The sequence below is a fragment of the Lontra canadensis genome, unplaced genomic scaffold, assembly GCF_010015895.1.
Source record: "Lontra canadensis isolate GAN:19392208 unplaced genomic scaffold, GSC_riverotter_1.0 scaffold2, whole genome shotgun sequence".
In the NCBI taxonomy this organism is placed as follows: Eukaryota; Metazoa; Chordata; class Mammalia; order Carnivora; family Mustelidae; genus Lontra; species Lontra canadensis.
Window position 1 is genome coordinate 32,950,144 of NW_022630996.1, and position 19,197 is coordinate 32,969,340.

The window sequence follows — 19,197 nt, forward strand, 5'->3', positions numbered from 1 at the left end:
TGTTTTTAAAAAGGACCCATGCTGGAAATGCAGTGCTATAAGTTGTTTAACACTAATTATTTTCACAGTTCTATTGTTTCCAAGTAAGACTTCAGCCAACATTCTCCTTTCTCCCTTGAGGCTTTAAATGGAATGTTCTCTTTTCCAAATTACTTGCCTGCTACTGCTCCTTTTCCTAGGTTTGATGCTAACACATTCTCTTCCTTACTCTGAAATATGCTTGGCCAGGGCTTCATCCCCAGTCAAATAAGTGCCGAAACAATCAGCTTCATATCCATTTTGGGAGCTCGTTTAGAACAAACTTGCATGTGGCATTTGTGAGCCTCCAGCTCTTACCTATTGTAACAATATGCAAAGAAAACTCTACTTGAACTCTGCTGCAGGCACTCAGAATCTTCTTAAGCACATAAAAGGAATGATTTCCGATATTGGGACCCTGTGTAAAAATGATGCTGGGGATGACATCATGTCAAATATTTAAAGAGCAGGAGAAGGATCTGTGAAGCTCAGAATCGCAGTGTTTGAAGATAACCCACTGTTACTGGAAACATCCTTCCAAGTAATCATCCAGTCAGCCTGCTCCTCTTGTGACAGTACTGACATTTAAAATGATTCACTGCTTACAAGCTGAAATGTCTTACCCTACTATCTACCCACATCTTGAATTCCCCCCCCCTTATGGCCACAGAGAAAACGTTTCATCCCTTTCCTACCCAGTAGCCCTCCAAGTACCTGGTGACATTTGCCTTGTCCAGTTGGAATCTTCTCTTCTCCAAGCCTGGGGCTGTGATCTGTTAAAAAAATGTTCTTGTGTGGTGTGGCTCTGAGTTCCTCCACCCTGCTGGCCTCTCTGCTTTCAATATCCTTCAGTTTATTCAATTCTTTCTTCTTAGGGGTTCATCCAGAACTGTAGCATATGCCTTCGGTGTGCTCAGACCTATGAAATGATATCTCTTTATGTGGTGCTTTTTAAAAAAGAATTGCCTCCATATCTCCTCCCATCTGTGCTTTTGGAACCAAGAGAAGAAGACCTGTGCATTGATCTTCACTAAATTTTATTTTGCTTCAGGGTTTTTCAGAACTTTTTAGATCCTAAAAATGACCACTGTACCTTTATTCAAGTTGTCCAACAGAACGGAAGTTCAAGGTCTCTGCCCTTCCAAAAGTTTTCATTTGAGCACCAGTCTGTTCATGAGTGTCCTTCGGCAATGTTATTCTCCAAATATCATACAGCCTGTGTGTCCAGAATGCTGGTATTGCCAACAGCGACCTTGCCAAATGCCTAGATAAAAACCACATATCTATGTCAATAGATATTGCTCACCTTCATTTCAGGTCACCTGGGCAAATATCCCTGTCACAACTTAACTTTCCAGCTACATGAATTAAGATGTGGACTCTGCATTTGCAGTAGAATGCAAAGATTTGGAAATTCAGCTGCATTCAAGTTCCTCTCTTTTACCTAGTAAACTAGGTGTCTTTAGACCACATAGGCTCACTGAGCCTCATTTTACCAGTTAAGACAGTGGGATAATGCTTGTGCCTCTATGGCAGAATTTTTAAAAATTTGCTTCTTTTATGATTTGTGTGATTGTTAAGGCATTCCAAGAATTTCAAACTCCCCATAAAGAATGTTCTGAAAGAGACCATCAAACATCCTCATCAGTCCAGAGGCCCAAGGTTTGCACCACTGAATGCATCCACACACTATATTTAGTTATTTAAAAAAAAATTGTCACCTGTAAAGAAATATCATTACAAGGGATGGAGATGACGATGACAACAACAAGGATGACGGCGATGATGGTGATGTCCTGATGTATAGACTGGGGCTCCACTCTGAAGTGTTGCCAGAATAAGTGACAGCACTCACTTGGCTTCTCCAGAGTACGCAGGGTTGACAAATGGATTGTATGGAGGAACATGAAGACACCTCAGATCTATACTTCCTCCCAGCAAAGGACTAGATTCAAGGCCTGTGTAATTCTCAGGACTCAAGTTTTCTATTTTAAAGCAATGAATTGTTTTTCCAGAAGCGGAGCAGGAGGCCCAGCACTTTGGGAGACCACACTCCTAGAGAGAAGAAATCTAATGATATTATAACTTAGGAAGTTCTCACACAGGGGAACAATTCCATGTATTTATTCACGAGTAATTTACACACACATTGATCTAGTAACTGAATCACCAGGGAAAAACCTTTATTCCGGTTAAGTCAAGCCAACACCTAATTATAAGCTTTAAGCATCCTGATCCTGTTTACAGAAATAGCTTTAGGCATTTTTCTCTTGACCTTAACCTTAATATCTTTGCTTACCTTCCATTCCTAAATACACTTGCCTCTTGACTGTTTTGCTTTGTCTCCCGTTGAGGACTCTGTGCTTGCTTTTTGTAGTGAAGGGTGGATTTGACTTCTTTTGTTCCAGGTAGCCTCCATGCCTGATTGAGCTCTCGCCTGGAGCTCATCATCCCTGATGGCTTCCTGGGTTCCTTAACCCTTACTTCTCAAGTGAGAAGTTCACAGTTCTCCTGAGAATGGCCAGCTCTTGACAGAGAAACTTACGAGACAGTTATAGTGGGTCTTTACTTTAGCTGCCACTGAAGTTTCATTTTCATCAAAAGAAAAAAAATCATCCCATATTTTCCTGTTTACTCAACACTTATGTCTCAGTCCTCATTTTGTTTACTGTACCTCTACAGTGCATTTTTCTTAGAGGATGAATTTATTTATTTATTTAAAGGGTTTTTTGTTTGAGAGAGAGAGTGTGTGTGCATGCCAGCAGGTGGAGGGGAAGAGAGAGAGAGAATGTCCAGCAGACTCCCTGCTGGGCACGGAGCCCGACGTGGAGTTCGATCCCACTACCCTGAGATCATGACCTGAGCCAAAATCAAGAGTCAGATGCTTAACCTACTGAGCCATCCAGGCACCCCTTAGAGGATGAGTTTATTAATATACTGATCAGTACTCTGCTAGATGATATCTCTTTATTTTTGAGCTCCTTTGCCATAGTACACAAGTCTTCCCATTCACGCACGATCTCTCATTTGTTATCATTCCCAACTTGTAAATAAAAACCTTGATTTATCTACCATAATAAAGTCATACGTTTAAGTCAAAATCCACATTTTGTTTACAGTGTAACAGGAAATGAAGTCTATGAAATTAAGGACTATGATTTATCTACAATGACTGACTAACACTTAGCGTAATAGCACAAAAACACTTTGCATGTGCTCAATAAATGTTTGCTTAGTGGGTAGATAGATGGATGTTTGGATTGTTGGATCAATGGATGTATAGGTGCTTACTATGTGCCAGGCTGATATTAAGAATTTCGTATAAAATAAATAAGCCCTGGGGATGTGATGTACAGATGATGAAATCAGTTAATACTGTATTATATATTTGAAAGTTGCTAGAAGAGTAAATCTTCAGAGTTATCACAAGGAAAAAAACTTGTAACGTGTTTGATGGATGTTAACTAGAATTATTGTGCTGATAATTTCACTATATATGCAAATACTAAATCATTATATTATATACCTGAAACTAACATAAGGTTATATGTCAGCTGTATCTTAAATAAATAAATAAGAATTTCATAATTTTAAACAATATTATCCCCTCAGCAATTCTTGAGAGTAGGAGTCATTAGTCTCATTTTATAGATGGGAAAGAAAACTCAGAAAAATTGTGGTAACTTTCCCAAGACTGTTGTTAACAAATAGTGTGATAACTTGGTATTATGTTAGAGGTGCTTTAATGATTATGATTAATAACCCTATTAGCTAGCATCTGTTGAATACTTACGCCTCCAATAAGTATTTTCCTCACATTATCTTATATAGTCCTCAGGTAACCCTGTAAGATGGGGCCATCATTATGTCCATTAGATGTAGTCTTTAATGTCACATCCAAAAGTGTCCTATCTGTGCATGACAATTTGATTGAGAGGTGTGAAACGCTATATTTTCACTTACTCACACTTCTCTCTCCATGGTCAATACAGAAAGTGGAGCATATAAAGAGCCTCTGCTTCTTCTTTCCTGGAAATGTAAGTAAAATTAGTAAATACCTACAGTTGCTCCTCCAGTTCCCCATTACTAGAAACATAGTCATCCAGATTGCTAAACTGTCAACACTAAATTAATTGTAATTTATCTCCCATTAATGATATGGATTAGGAAAGGACTGCAAGGTTTTTGTTTGTTTGTTTTTTAAGATTTTATTTATTTATTTGAGAGAGAGGGAACATAAACAGGGGGAATGGGAGAGGAAGAAGTAGGCTTCCTGCTGAGCAGGCAGCCTGATGTGGGGCTTGATCCCAGGACCCTGGGATCATGACCTGAGCCGAAGGCAGATGCTGAACAACTGAGCCACCCAGGGAGCCCGAGGACTGCAAGGTTTTAACATGCTATAATGATATTAAATATATAACTGTAAACATATAATTATATATATTTGTTTTCTCTTACATGTCATCTCAGGCAATTAAATAGCTAGCTAAATTGGGTGTTTTTATAAGAAAACTTAAATATGAATTGGGTTTATCTAATACCATCATTCATGATTTTACTTGTTTTTTATTTTTAAATTTGTTATCAAGTTATAATTGACATATAACATTCTATTAGTTTCAGATATACGACATAATGATTTGATATTTGTACATATTGTGAAATGATCACCACAAAAAGTCTAGTTAACATTCTACCCCATACATAGTTACAAAAGTTTTTTTTTCTTGTGATGAGGACTTTGAAGATTTACTCTTTAAGCCACTTTCAAACATGCAATAGAGTATTATTAACTAGTTACCCTTTACTCTTAGATTGACTCTCTTAAGAGTCTAATGGTTCTCGTAGGATTTCTTCACTTTTTAAAAATTGTAATTCTCTCTCCTTTTCCACCTGAATAATTTCTAAATTCCTATCCTCTAGGTTGTTTATTCTCTTTTTTTTTCATCTGATCTGCCCTATTACCAAAGCTTTCTAATGCATTCTTCGTCTTATCTATTGACTCCTTCAGTTCCATAATTTGTTTCATGTTTTTTTAAAAGATTTTTATTTATTTATTTGACAGAGAGAGATCACAAGTAGGCAGAGAGGCAGGCAGAGAGAGGGGGAAGCAGGCTCCCCGCTGAGCAGAGAGCCCGATGCGGGGCTCAATCCCAGAACCCTGAGATCATGACCTGAGCCGAAGGCAGAGGCTTAACCCACTGAGCCACCCAGGCGACCCTGTTTCATGGTTTTTTTAAAAAAAAAAAAACTTCAATCTCTTTGGTAAAGTAGTCCTTCTGTTCATTAATTTTATTCTTGGGCTTATTGAATTAATTGCCATTCTGCATTTGCTATAGTTTATTGAATTTGTTCCTAACAGCTACTTGAGGATTTTTGTTTTTTGTTTTAAAAATTTTTATCTGAGTAGTAGTTGACACACAATGTTACATTAGTGCCGAATGTACAACATCGTGTTTCAACATCTCTGTGAGTTACTCTGCGTTCAGAAGTCTAGCCACCATCGTTACCATACAACGCTATTACGATATCATTGACTCTATTTCCTATGCTGTGCCTTTTATTCCCATGGCCTATCCATTCCATAACTGGAAGCCTGCATCTTGTACTCCCCTTTACCTATTTTGCCCATCCCCACCTCCCTTCCCTCTGGCAACCACCAGTTTCTTCTCCATAACAATTTTGAATTCTTTATCGATTAGATTGCAATATCCGATGTCCTTGAATTCAGTAGCTGAAGAATTGTCATCTTCTTTTTGTGACACCATATTACTGTGACTTTTCATAGTGTTTCATGAAATGTGCTTCTGCTGTCACATTTAGAACTCCTTTCTATGGCAGGCTGCACTTATTTGGATTCTAACAGTTCAACAGGCGGGCAATCAGAAGCTTTTCTTCTCATGTCCAGGAGGTGGTGCTATAGCACAAGTTTTTGGTTACTCTTACCGCGCTGTCCACGCTCCACACTTTGACTTGCCGCCTCCTTCGCCTGACCGGTAGCCACTGTCGTGGCGGCTGCGCGGCCACCAGCACGATCCCAGCATGGTGCCATGTTGGCTCTCGGGGGCGGGGCTGCCTCAGCCGTTCCTCCCTTTCCTCTGACTGCAGAATTGTCTGTGTCTCGCTCTAAAGACTTGTCAGTTTCTCCCAGCAGGCGGGCAGGTCCTCCCCAAATTCTCTATTTCCCGAGAGCGCCCAGCTGCGTACTCTCTAGATTCCCTCTTTCCGGACAGCAGCAAGTGGGGGTGGGCCGTCCTCAGACTCTGTCCGGTACACAGCGTCCTCGGAGGTCCTCCCGACCCACTTTCGGATGCGCACGTGGGTGCATCTCCCAGGCGTCCTGGTGTTCTGTGCGGAGGCACTTTTGTTCGGTTCGGATGCCCAGTTAGTTGTAAATAAAAAGGGTTGGGGGGAGGAACAGGTCACACCGCCCTGATGCTGACCTCACTCTGCTCCACAACTTTCCTTTGAAGAGCGATGGCCCCAGGGTAATTAATTTTTCTTGGTTTGCCCAGAACTTGCCTAGCTCTAGCATGGAAATCCCACGTTCCAGAAAACTCCTCAGTGCTCAGGGAGCGGGAATGTTGAGTCACCTTGCATGTCCCTTCAAAACAAGCCTCTAAGATCTGATACCAGCTCCACACAAAACTGGAGCTCCCTATCAGTCTACACCTCTATTCTGAGCTAAGTCACATTTCTTTTCTATTTATTAAATATTCCACCTTCTCTGAAAATACAAATCTAAATGATATCTCTCCGTCCTGGTCAACATTTATCCTGATGGTAATGGTGCAGAAAGGACCGTCACTCACCAGCTTGGGTGGGACTTGGCGAAAAATGATGCTCATGATGTCGGGGTTCCTGCTGCAGCCCAAGGAGCATCTCCTCAGTGGTGTGATCTGGTCTTGGCTGATGCTGCTTGACAACCATGTAGATGGACAGAGGATTAAACCTCCTACAGCTGTGGGGCCGATGGACTGGGATATCTGTGGGCACACCCCATAATATGGTCAGTGTCTCCGGTGGTTAGACAGTAGTGACCCAGCAGGCTTTCGGATCTTTGCTTGGCTGGGCTCACAACAAAGTTTACTTTGGTTTGAGTTTTATCCACACTGATACACTCATTCATATTTTGTAGCACAATTATGTTCACCCCCCTTATGCCTTCATTTAGATGAGCATCTTCAGGAAGCTTGTGTCATGTTATGGGATGCTCTAGGTAGGAGTTAAAAACCTTTTGCTGTAAATGGCCACATAGTACATATTTTAGGTTTTGAGGGCCCTATGAGCTCTGCCACAACTACTCAAATCAGCTGTTTTAAGTCAAAAGCAGTCAGAAGAAATTCACAAATGGCTGTCTTCCGATAATACTTTATTTATAAAAACAGGCAGCAGGCCAGATTTGCCCTGTGACCTGTACTTTGTGAACTTCTGTTATTAACAGAAAAAATTGTAATTAGCCACAGAGTTCTAGAACAAACAAATGTTGAAGCAATTCTAGAGAGTGTTATATAAGACCGAGTTTTATGCATCAGTTTTATTTTCAGACTGCTGAAGATTTCAAATCATTGGAACCTTGATCCAGTTAAACTTTAAAAAAAAAAAAGATTTTATTTATTTTTATGCAAGGGGTGAGCACACAAGTGGGGGTGGGGAAGGGCAATCAGAGAAGCAGACTCCCTGCTCAGCAGGGAGCTGATGCGGGGCTTGATCCCAGGACCCTGAGATCATGACCCAACCTGAAGGCAGGCACTTAGCCACTCAGGCACCCATCCATTGTTAAACTCTTTGGGCCACCTCAGACATTTCAGTAAAGCACTGCCATTCTTTCTTCTTGCCCAGGAAGACTGTGGGAGAACAGGTATAGGTATTTTGAAATTCACCTGGTTGGAAAAAAAAAAAATGTTTTTCCTCTGGATTGTCTTTGAGTATATAAATTGGATAGAACCTTTAGTTTAAAATGTTTTCCAGAATAAGCATCTCATCTGAATGCTGGCCTTAATATTTTTCAAATTTCTTTTTGAACTTAAAGACTCATCTCTTCAACTGGTACATAGTGGGCTTCGTGATTGTTCTCTTGATAGCCACAGAGCATAAAATTTCCCAGGCTCCTCAGGAATTTGCCTGAGTGACTACAGATTGCTTGCAAGTGTGAGTGCCTGTAGCCAGTTATAATCTTGAAGGACACTGTTCTGAAATGAATTCTAAGTTGTTTCCTCACTCATTTTAAATTTTAAGGTGTCATTAAGCAAGTCAACAATTCTTACCGTAACTGAATCATTATAAACAAAACGATCTCATTAAATGTGGGCTTTTAAAAACTTACACTTTTATAGATTTTGAAACCTATCTCCTAAGCAATTTCCCATCCCTTTGCTCAAGATGTCCCAGAATAAATTGACCCCTATTTTGGATATCCACCGCTCCCAAGAATAATAAATCTATTTTCAAACTGTCTGTGCCATAGTCATTTTAGAGAACTTTGCCAGAAGAAAAAGAAATCACCTTTATTCACATAAGGAAAGTCAGGGAGAAAGCACGTATTTATCACATCAGAGAACATTCTTTCAGATAAAACCTATCTCAGGGACATAGGTTCAGAAAAGTCTCTAACTTGGCAGGTAGCTCACTGGGGGACACACAATCCAACCAGCTCTGCTCTAATGATCTTACATAACACTCCCATAACATCTGCGGAGACATCTGTAAGGTATGAAATTATGGCAAGCTTCTCTATGAGTTTTTCATGGTATAAACAGTCCAGAGTTGCGATCATAAAATTAACAGTTTCCCTAATAAAACACAACATCTGCATTTTATATCCATCATGAGTTATCCACCCCAGCCAAGACTTTGAGTTTGCTTTCCCTTCCTCAATAGGTACCAGGTACAGGAAACCTATTTTAAGTTCCAGATTATATCGATTTTACAAATAGCCACCCACCGGAAGATATTTAGAAACAGCCCACGTCAGGAGGCCTTTCACATCCATCTCACACATTGCTTCACTGGCCTTAGAAGAGAATTTTGAACAATGAGATGGTAGAGGCTGGTGTTCCTTTCACACTGGCAAACAGATTCATGCACTTATTATCTTAGACATAAAGACGTAACATAGGGAAGGAAATAACGTGAAATAAAATGAATTTCTGTGAAATACAAAGCCAACCATATTAATACTAAAACCTGACTGGAGTCTCAAACCCCTGCTTGGACTCCAGCTTCTCAAATGCAAAGCGAATACTGGCTTTGCTGGTGGTAGCAGTGCCCAGACAACAATTTTTCTGCATGCGGTCAGAGCCGACCTCTGCCAACTGTGTCTTCCTACTCTCTTCTCTGCAATCAGTTCTGGGAGACTCCTCTTTCAATCTCTTAGGCCGCTAATTTGTGTTTTCTCATGTCTACTTTGCAATCTTCTCTTTTCTTTTTAATTTCCAAGAACTCTTGTCTTGATCTATAAGAGCTACAAATCCTTTTTTGTTAATGTTTTTTTTGTTGTTGTTGTTTCCCCCCATTAACTCTGCACCCTTATGTATTTCTTGTGTTTTCATGATATTGGTGCCTCTGTTTCATGTTATTAGTTTTCTTGAAATATTTGAAAATTTAAAACTCTATGTCACTATTTTGAGTTGAGGGTTTAAACGTAACGCTTTGTTGGTCACAAGTCTGTATTTTCTTCCCCAAAGAAAAATTCTTATTTCCCTGCTGTGACTAGAAGTCCTGGCTATGGACTGTGGTTTTTTGTTTTTTGTTTTGCTTTGTTTTTTGTTTTTTTGAGAGGGGAGTTTGGGGATGAGGCTGGACAGAGTGCAGAAGGCTAAATGATTAGAAGAGTGTTTCCCATTTCTCCTATTACCCAGATGCTTCTCTGAGAGCTTCCCTCAGAAATGTCTCTGCAGGAACTCATGCCTTGGCTTTAATCTAGGGGTAAAGTCTGGTGTCTATTGTTTGTTCCTTTGCCATTTTTAATTCCTGGCTGTCCCGAAAGGTACAGCCTTATTGCTGCCTTTGCTCTGCTTTTGGGTCCATCTCAGAGTCTCCCCAGGGCTCTTCCTGGTGGGCAGTGTGAGCAGAGAGGCAGCAGGCCCGGCTAGCCTAGCTATTTTTGAAGGAAGACCTTTAATGAGTTACCCTGATTCTTGTTTGCATTTGTTGAATCGGACTTTAAAATTTCTCTTTGGTGGGGTGGCTCAGTTGTTTAAGTGACTGCCTTCTGCTCAGGTCATGATCCCAGGGTCCTGGGGTGGGTCCATGTGCTGGGCTCTCTGCTCAGGGGGGAGCTTGCTTCTCCTTCCTCTGCTTCTGCCCCTTCCCCAGCTCATGCTCTCTTCTCTCTCTCTCTCTCTCTCTCTCTCCCAAATACATAAATAAATTCTTTTTTAAAATAAAATAAAATTTCTCTTTGGGGAGGAAGGAATTCCATCTGAGATACTTGTCTCCGACTTGTATTTTGGGTTGTATTCTTTTAGCTCGGATTCCTTCATCATTGCAACACCTTATGACTTATGCTTCACTGATAGCAGACTTTCATGTTTTTCCATTACTGTTAGGAATTATTTCTTTTAAACTACATTTTTCAGTGTAGTTGGAACAGAAGAGAATAGATGAAAATGCTGCAGGCTTCAACTTAAAGCATAAGTTCCAAGAGGTTTTTTAACCTTGTTAACAAAAGGAGAATCTTGGTAAAAATATGTGGATTTACTTACCATTTTTTTTCTCTCTTTCTCCCTCTTTTTCTCTCTCTGTTTCTGTGAGTATATGTGTGCATATGTATACACACATATATATGCATATATTTTTCCAAATCTTAAAATAATCTTTTAAAGTATTAGGGTCATCAATTTTATGGATGAAGAAATTCAATTAAGCCTGAAGAACTTTCAATTAACTTGATCTAATTTCAATAAATAGGAAATTTTGTACTAGACCAAGTACATCCTTTTGTCTATTTTTGCCTATTTTAAAGTGATTTGTCCCAACTAGACTTTGAACTCTATCATTTTGGGATAATAGTTTATTCACCTCTGTCACTGGTGCCTAGCAGTGGCTTATATATACAATGGGCACTCAATGCGTGTTTGCTGAATTCAACTGAAGTGAAAAAAAAAACCAACCCAGGATTCTAAACCTAGTATCTCTGATTTCAGGACTTATATTGTTTTTAATGTCACTCTATCCCCAGAGCTAACAATTTCTTTAATGCTTCAGAATTAAAACACCACTGCCTCCCAATGCGGTTTCCTTACTGCATTCTCATGCAATCCCTTCCTCTAGCCTGAGGCATTTTCCCAAGTGGTCATTCACATAGTCAGAAACTATTCTGGACAGGAGGCTCTAGCCCCAAGTGTTAGGGACTAGAACTCTAGAGAGGACAAGCAACATGTGTCCTGTTTGCTTTTTTAGTTGGTTCCTGCATGCCACAAAGTTAATACACAAGTTGGAAATATTAACGAGATGTAAAAATAGAATCATGTTAGGAGAAACAGCTTTGGGGACAATAGGGGCAACCAGTTTAAGCTGAGTCTACACCAGTGCTGAAACTCAGCCCTGATCATGACTAGCAAACAGCACTTGCAGAACATCTGTTCCCATACATCCACCTACACTAGTGCTCTTCCTTTGGTTTAAGAGGAAAAAGGAGGCTGTACATGCACGCTTAGATGGATATATAAAGGCTGAAAATGGGCCAATGGGATGCCACTTCAAGTATCTTCCTAAGATTGAATCCATGGGTCTCGTTCTAAATCCTATGGAGAGTAAAAATCTCTACAAGGAACACTTGGGCACAAGTAGCATTGTGTGGCTTCCCAGACTGTAGATAAAATGCAACACAGAGTGAGTACATGAGCACGGTCTTCATTTTTGCTCCAGACTCATTAACCATTGTGATTTTAGCCCTGTGAATTAGTGCATTGGTGATGGAGTCTGGAGTAGCCACAGGACACCATGAAGACCAGGATGTTCACCAGGAGGTGATACAAACCCAGTGGGTACCTGTGCAGAAAAGCAGCAGTCCCTAGATCACACATGGCGGACCCCTCAGAACTTGTGTAGGGAGCCATTTTCTCCATTCATAAAAGTCATGTCTGTTTAGGCATAGTAGTATAGCTTACTTAATAAAATAGGTTCTGAGGTCTAACTGTCCCATCTGGGCACAAAATGTTGCCATTTGCCAGTTGTGCCCTGCATTTACTCCTTAACATTTCTGTGTTCACAATACATATCTACAAAATAGTACTTCCCTCAAAGCATCATTGTGAATATTAAATAAAATAAAGGACCCAAGCACAGCATAGGGCTTGGTCCACTCTAAGCATTAGTTTGTGTTAGCTGTATTGTTACCGTCATTAGTATTATCATCATTATTATTTTTAAGTTCATCCTCATTTGGAACATTAGACCTGCTCATCCCACTCTACTTTTCATTTTCTCAACACTGTTGTGTTATCATAAATATCAAAGGTGTTTTTTTTAAGATTTTATTTATTTATTTGTCAGAGAGAGAGAGAGAGAGAGCGAGCACAAGCAGACAGAGTGGCAGGCAGAGGCAGAGGGAGAAGCAGGCTCCCTGCTGAGCAAGGAGCCCAATGCTGGGATCATGACCTGAGCCGATGGCAGCCACCCAACCAACTGAGCCACCCAGGCGTCCCTCAAAGGTTTTCTTAATAGTAATCTGTATGCAAATGCTAGACTTTCACTATAAAGTTTCCCTTTTCCGTTTAATAGTGGTGTTTATTGATATTTGTTCCTTCACTATTCACTGCATCACTTATTTACCTATTATATAATGTTTCTACTATATGCTAAGGATTCTTCTAAGAACTAGGTATACAGCATTAGTCTACCCTCAAGGAGCTTACATTCTAATGGTGGAGATAGACAATAAAATTAACCCATATAAAATGTAATGCCAGGTCAATGTAAGAGCTATGAAGAAATATAAAGCAAGGTAAATGAAGGACGAGTGACAGGTGATATCAGCTTAAATAAAAAAATCAGGAAAATCACCCCTTTATTTGTAACAGAGCATAGGAAGTTCAAGCCCAAGGGCATTAATGAAAGCAGTAGAGTTCTCAGAGGTGAGGAGTCTCCTTAATAACAACAAGACAAATTGTTGAGCAGCTAGAAGTATGACAGAGAAAACCAAAGAACAAGATAGCTAAGAAGAGCTCTCCTGAGATAAATCAAGCCTCAAAGACTACCCCTGCAAAAGAGCCCAGCTTTAACTGGATCAGACTGTGGGGCAATTTACCACAGAAGGTGTTGTCAAAAACAATAGCGAAATCAGTTATTAATCAATGGGGACTAACAGCTAGGTGTGATAACAAGCCTGAAGCTTAACACAGGGCTCAATCAAAGAGAACTGGCTAAAACTGTACTTTCCCTGGGGAAGGAGGCCAGAGAAACTGTGCATAAGCCTAAAATAGATCAATAGAGATGATATCATCTGAAGAATGGAGAGGGAAAAGGACAAGAACCACATGTCAATCTTAACAGACACAGAAAAAGCATTTGACAATATCAAATACGTTTCATGAAAAAAAAATTCAACAAGCTAGAAATAAAAGGGAATTTCCTTTATCTGATCAAAGTCTTCTATAAAATTTTCACATCGAATATCATAACTTAATGGTGAAAAGCTGAAGGCTTTACCCCTTAAGATAAAGAACAAGACAAGGATGACTACTCTCACCCTCTCTATTACATTGCACTGGAGGTCGTAGGCAGAGTAATTAGATAAGAAAAAGAAATGAGAGACATCTGGAATCAAGGAGAGAAGTAAAACTATCTCTAGTTTCAAATGACATTATCCTTTATATAGAAAACCCTAGGGAATATCTTTTCTATGAACAATCCTAAGGAATCCACTATTAAATGAGTTAAGCATGGTTGCCAGATGAACAACCCAAAAAATTGATTGTGTTTCCATATATCAGCAACAAGCAATCTGCAATAACATCAAAAGGAATAACATACCTAGAAGTAAAATTAATAAATGAATGCAAAACTTGTAGTGTTAAAACTGTGAAATATTTTGAAAGAAATTAGAAAAGACCTAAATAAATGCAAAGATATTCACATGCATGGACCAGAGACTTAATATTTCTTAAGGTAACCATACTCCTCAAATTGATGTACCGATTCAATGTAATCTTCATCAAAATCCCAGCAGGCTTTTTGCAGAAACAACATCGTGGGGACTGTGGAGGAGAGATGGAGGGGGTAAAAGCAGAGTTGGAAAGCCCTCTTTCCAGGCAATTCTATTCATCTAAGTGAAGAGTGATAGTCTGGGCAAGGCTCGTGGTGGTGGGGATGGAGAGATGTGACTAGATTCAAGACATGTGTTGTGGGTAAGATCTGCAAAAATGTGAAGATAAACCTAAGGGTAAATAACGTGAGTCTGTAAATGAACATAATATTGGAATAATTTACTCTAATGAGCTCTTCAGAGAATAACTGCCAGATGAATCTAAATAAATAATGAGAATCTGCTCATTGACTAAGATGCAAAGATATTCTTCAGTGAGTGTTTTGCATAAAAAGCAACATCTTTCTTAATTGTTCTTGGCAACTTCTCAGAAGTTCTCATATCATTGTTTTATTGTGGAGCAGTAAGTCTTGCTGTCTCTTCCAAAGACTTCTTCCCAAAGTAAAGTCTTTAGCAGATAATGGGGGATAATACAGTACATGTGCTCAGGATTCCTAATAAAAAATAGAAAGTCATTTACTCAGAATGAATATTCAAAGCTATTATGTTATTGACTTAAAGGAGTCAATAAATGGGGGTCTGAACTTTGTTTCTGATTTCAGATTGTTTGTTCTTTTTTAAAGATTTAACTTATTTATTTGACAAAGAGAGAGAGAGAGCACAAGTAGGCAGAGCAGCAGGCTGAGAGAGAAGGAGAAGCAGGCTCCCCAATGAGCAGAGAGCCCGATGTGGGGCTCGATCTCAGGACCCTGAGATCATGACCTGAGCTGAAAGCAGAGCCTTGACCCACTGAGCCACCCAGGCACCCCTCTGGTTTCATTTTTATTGAGTTACAATTGACATATACAATTGTAAAGTGCTTTTTTTTTTTTTTTTTTTTTGGAGTAGACTCTATGCCCAGCATGGATCCCAAAGGGGGCTTGAACTCACTACTCTGAGATCAAGGGCTGAGCTGAATTCAAGAGTTGGACCTTCAATCAACTGAGCCACCAAGGTGCCCCAAATTGTAAGCTATTTAAAGTGTGCATGATAGTGATTTGATGTATGTTTACATTGTGAAAGGATTCTCCCCATGTAGTTAACTAGGATATCTATCACTTCACGTATTTATCTTATTGGGGTGAAGGTAAAACATTTAACTTCTGCTCCCTTAGCAAATTTCAATTACAGAATGCAGTGTTATCAACTATCATCTGAACTTTTAAGCAATTTTTTTCTGTCTCTTGTCTTTAAAATCCTATCACAGATAGCAAGAAAAACAAATAGGTTAGGTAGTGGTTTTCTTGTAAATACGAGTTCATTCTCAGGTTGCTAAATCAAACAAATTAAACCTACTGCTGTCGATTTAATCATTTAACTGAGTAATGGCATATTTAAGCCTCGTCTTCTATACTTCAGGTTTGAGTTTTTTCCATCAGCAAAATCTATCCTTTTAATTTGTGACTTTCATTCTAACTATTGATTTTTTGGTACAATTTATTTAGCCCTATTTCTGTACTTGTGATTATCTCATTTGAAGCTCGTTTTATCAAATATTATTTTAACACCTGATTTTGTGTGTGCTTTCAGAATTAGATAGCCTAGAGGAAAAAATGCTTTGCTGAGCCAATAATAAAAACACTATTTAAAATATTCTATACCACCAGATACAGTTGACATGGATTACTAGAATTTTTAGTTGAGTATGATTATATTCTAGGATTTTATATTCACTGAAACCAAAGCTCGTGTTTTTGTGTTGTTATCAGAAGGAACTACATTATTTTGTACAAATAGTTCTGCCAAATAGGTGCTGAATTCAATACTAATATCAAAACTAATGTATTTTATATTTAACCTTTTTGCTGTAACAGTATTAAAATGTAAACATTTGTAACGTGACATGGTTATAGAAATTTCAGGATCTGAAAATCAGGTATCTTTTATGACAGATAACATCTTTGTTCTAAATCAGGTATCTTTTATGACAGATAACGTCTTTGTTCTAAGAGTTAATTTAGTTTAATTTAATTCTAGGGAAGTGAAAATCAGGGAAAGTTTTGATTAGTAAAGTTAAGGAAAGAAAAGTGTAGGTGCTTAAAGGAAACACTCTGTGGAAATGTTTTTAAATCAAGAACATTTTATAGATATGATATATAAATTGTGTGTGTGTGTGTGTGTGTGTGTGTGTGTGTAGCAATATATAGCCATATTTTATGCAGGCTCCAGATACAACCAAGCAAGTGTGACAGACCATTATACTGGCTGCTATGAGCCTCCATCTGTTTGGTAATCATTCTTTGGCTTAAATCAAACTACGTATCTCTCCTTGACAACCAAATTAAGTTAGAGGGGAAAGAGAACATTAGCAGTTACTATGTGCTGATCATGGGGCTTTGTCCCAGCTTCATAAATTGATTTCAGACATTTAGGACACCAAAAACTCCATTTTTTTTTCTCAGTGATACGGTCTATAATTAGTAATAGCACAGCTAACTCCAAAGATACCAGGCCAAATTATTGCCACAAATAAAAAATAATGCATACAGAATTATAGCAAAAAACAAAACAGAGCAAAACTGAGATAGTAGTGTCAAGAAGCAGTTATGATAAGTGTTAATAATTACTCACAAATATTGCAATTATTTCTTGGTGCACTCCATAGCACAGTGTATGCACAGGACACTCACTTTTCGAATCTGGTAGTATTTCAAGGGGAGAGGAGATGTTTTTGTTGCATGTTCTCATCTTACTTGTTCTCTTTGGAAAAGGGTTGGACTTTGGATGCAGCCCTTTGAATTCAGCGGGTCAATATTTCTAATGTGATTTGGTCTCAGAAAAGCAGGTGTTTCAGAGCGTGATAAGCTACCCTGGAAGGTACAGACACATAGTGGGTGGGCGCACGGCTGTCTAGACAGACAGAAGTCTCTGCTTCTTGAATACTTCCTATGCATTAGATACGGTACCAAATGGTTCATGTAATTACTCCTCAAAACAGAACTATTTTCCCCATGTAAAAAGTGTGCAAAGAGCAAGGTTTATTATTGTACCAATGTTACATGGAGACTGACTAGGAATCCAACCCAGGCTTGTCTGTTTCCAAATCATGTGCTTATTTTAAAAATCATTATAGGGACACCTGGGTGGCTCCGTTGGTTAAATGGTTAAGTGTCTGCCTTGGGCTCAGGTCATGATCCTGGGGTCCTGGGATTGAGCCCTGCATCCAGATCCCTGCTCCGTGGGGAGCCTGCTTCTCCCTCTCCCACTTCCCCTATTTGTATTCCCTCATTCACTGTCTCTGTCTGTCAAATAAATAAATATTTTAAAAAATAATAAAAATCATTACATTGTGCTCTGTCTTATTATATTAACAATTGCGTAGGAGATGTTTGCTGGGTGCTAGTGTATTTACTCTTTAATTATATGTTATGTGTTTCAAATACATGATCTCATCTGAGCTAGGTATTATTTTACATAGGAGGCTCAGAAAGACCAAATATTAGTTTTATAACCACCAAATCCTTCTGTGACTTCTGTGTTAAGCTTCCAAATTCAATCACTTGGAAAATATGATGTCTTTACTCTTAGGAATTTTAATAATCAATGCATAGGAAGTAAGGGGCAGTATCTTTTCCCCCGTTTTATTATTATTTTTTAAGATTTTATTTATTTATTTGAAAGAGAGAGAGAGAGAACATAAGCAGGGTGAAGAGGAGAGGCAGACTCTCCTGCTCAGCCTGATGTGGGGGCTGAATCCCAGGACCCTGGGATCATGACCTAAGCTAAAGGCAGTCCCTCAAACTGACTGAGCCACCTGGGTGTCCCTCTTTTTCTTCCTTTTAGATGGAACAATTGAATGACAAAGAAGTCAGTGACTTGCAAATTCTCCTTCGCCAGTCAGTGGTAAAGTCAAAATTATAGCTCCAGGATCTGAATCATGTTGTTTCTCTGGAATGTTCCTCACCTGAAGAGGCTATAATCAGCTTTTGTTATTCCACTGCCCACCAAGCTTTCTGACTTTCACATGGCTTGTCTCCTCTTGGTGGTCTCCAAGGAGACCAGGAGAATACTGCCTGGCAGAAACAGTGCCTGTCTTCTAATATACAGCAAGACCATGATGGATCTCTCAGCAGTGGGGGTTTCTTCCCCATCTATAGAGTGTGTGTGCATGTGAGCATGGGAGCGCGCGCGCGCGTGTGTGTGTGTGTGTGTGTGTTGTTTTTAATAAAAGACACTTTGGGGAGGATAATATGCTGGCTTAACTTCAGCTTAAAAAAATCAGCTTTTCCGCTTGTAATGGAAACACTCTCCAAAGATGTGTAAACCTGATAACAATCCATGATAAAGTACTCCTAAGCAGAACCTGTCCTGCACATTTCCCAAGGGGAGAACCAAAATGATTTGCAAAGCAGGATCTACAGAAAAAGCATTCTCTTCCACATACAGGAGAAGTGTGTATACTTTGAGAATGCAAAGACCTGCTTCCCAAGTGGCCCTGGCAGAGAACAGTCCGTATCACCATGACACTGGGTAACATGGACTGTTAGCTGTAATGGGGGCAAGGCGGGGCCGGCCCCTTGCACTGAGCCAAATGGCCAGTGTGGGCAAGGAAGACAAAACAGCTGAGGAAGCTCACACCATCCTTGTTCCCATGAGGTTTAGTGAAAATGGCACGTACTTAATTAATCAGGTAACCTGAACTAGTTACCTTTCCTGGTCAGTGAAATGATGATTAAAAATAATAACAACTACACTGGTGACCTTACAAGGAAGATTATTGAGAATTTTTAAAGAAACTGTGGGTTTGTGCTGGGTGTGTGTGGCGTATGTGTATGTAATGCAACAGACCTATGAATATGTATTATGTAGTATATACACAACACAGCACGGTGTTCACGCACTGATCTGTTCATCCACTCAAATGCACGGTAAGTGCTGGCTTCTAGGTTCTTTTTGTTCTGCCTCCTCCCCCTGCCTCAACCTGCTTTTTG

At 39.4% G+C, this 19,197-nt stretch overlaps 1 protein-coding gene and 1 long non-coding RNA gene across 6 annotated transcripts in view; one reads left to right on the plus strand and one right to left on the minus strand.

The window, feature by feature from the left end:
- Window positions 1-2,570, minus strand: part of GPR141 (G protein-coupled receptor 141) — a 52,071-nt gene extending 49,501 nt beyond the window's left edge. For 2 of the 5 annotated variants that reach the window (XR_004384268.1, XM_032871351.1), the window contains exon 1: window positions 2,318-2,570. The gene's annotated coding sequence lies outside the window, so the exon portion shown is untranslated. Of the gene's footprint in view, window positions 1-732; window positions 923-1,243; window positions 1,283-2,317 lie in introns of those variants that run through there. The other 3 variants (XR_004384269.1, XR_004384267.1, XM_032871342.1) reach the window with 3 other exon arrangements.
- Window positions 1-19,197, plus strand: part of LOC116875745 — a 104,489-nt gene that overhangs the window by 68,896 nt on the left and 16,396 nt on the right. The window lies entirely within an intron of this gene.